Genomic DNA, 1,285 nt, shown 5'->3' with positions numbered 1-1,285 from the left:
ATTATTATTATTATTATTATTATTATTATTATTATTATTATTATTATTATTATTATTATTATTATTATTATTATTATCTGTAATCAATAATTTCTTTGTACTTATCTGCATGGATCGGCCGGGAAAACAGTTTCAGTCTCCGCATTGAAATCAATTACTCTTTATCGAACGGTAAAATCAAATAATTAAGTAGTTTAAAATTTATTAAATTGAATAACTTGAATAATTTTTTAGCGCATGTGTGGACAATTCGGAAATTAAAATTATGCGATCTTTACATGCTAGAAGTTGGTCTTGGTTCATACCCACGCAATTAGTGGAGCCATTTTTTTCTATTATGAAATCTTGAATTATATCTTACGCAAATACCAAATGAAGACAAAATTTTAAAGTATCATATTATTTGCCACGTGTCTAAATACTATTTGATATGACAGCGTTTTGGACGATATATAGATGCAATAGGTAGAAATATATAAAAACTATATAATATATCATCATATCCTTTTGGTTACTATGAAAAAGGAGATATTTTTTTTTTACAAAACATTTCTTTGTAACAATAGCTTTTAAATCCCACTTGCATTGCATGGCATTGGCAGCTTACGAATCGAAGAGAGGAATTCCATGATTGAATGTACGATTTTATCACATGTGATGGACTAAGTCATATATGACCAAGTAACTCTTGTACTCGAGCGCGTGTGCCACACACACATGTACACATATATACACACACACACACATACTCGATAATCATACATTCTTTATTCATATATACGTTGCCGAGATGGAGACAGATATTTCCGATATATGGTGAAATGATTTTTTTTAATCTATTTATGTTGTTTTTAATTAGTGTTAAACAACTTGTGTGTCTCAATATATATATATATATATATATATATATATGTATGTATATTTATTTATATACCAACCAAAATGACCAAAAGAGATGAAGGGAAGGTAAGACAGAAATTTGTGGAGAGTAAATTCCGTTACGGTAGGTGAACAAAATGGCCAAACCCAAAGAAAATTTACCACGAGAAGATTAGGATATAATAACCCCACGATAATGAAATGATTAACCTAAAAATGTTTAAAAATAAATAATTAGATAAATGAGGTGTCTAAGTTTTCAAACTGAGAGAAACAAAAATGAAATGATAGATGGTGTTTGTCTGCTACTCTTCTTATTTTAATAAATTTGACGTATATTCCGCTTTAATAATCATTTATTTGTAAAACTATTGACCTGTTGTGGACCCAATTTAAAATTTAAGCA

The sequence above is a fragment of the Tarenaya hassleriana genome, unplaced genomic scaffold (genome assembly GCF_000463585.1).
Source record: "Tarenaya hassleriana unplaced genomic scaffold, ASM46358v1 Cleome773, whole genome shotgun sequence".
Taxonomy (NCBI): domain Eukaryota; kingdom Viridiplantae; phylum Streptophyta; class Magnoliopsida; order Brassicales; family Cleomaceae; genus Tarenaya; species Tarenaya hassleriana.
The sequence above is the reverse complement of the archived record's forward strand: the minus strand, read 5'-3'. Positions refer to the sequence as shown.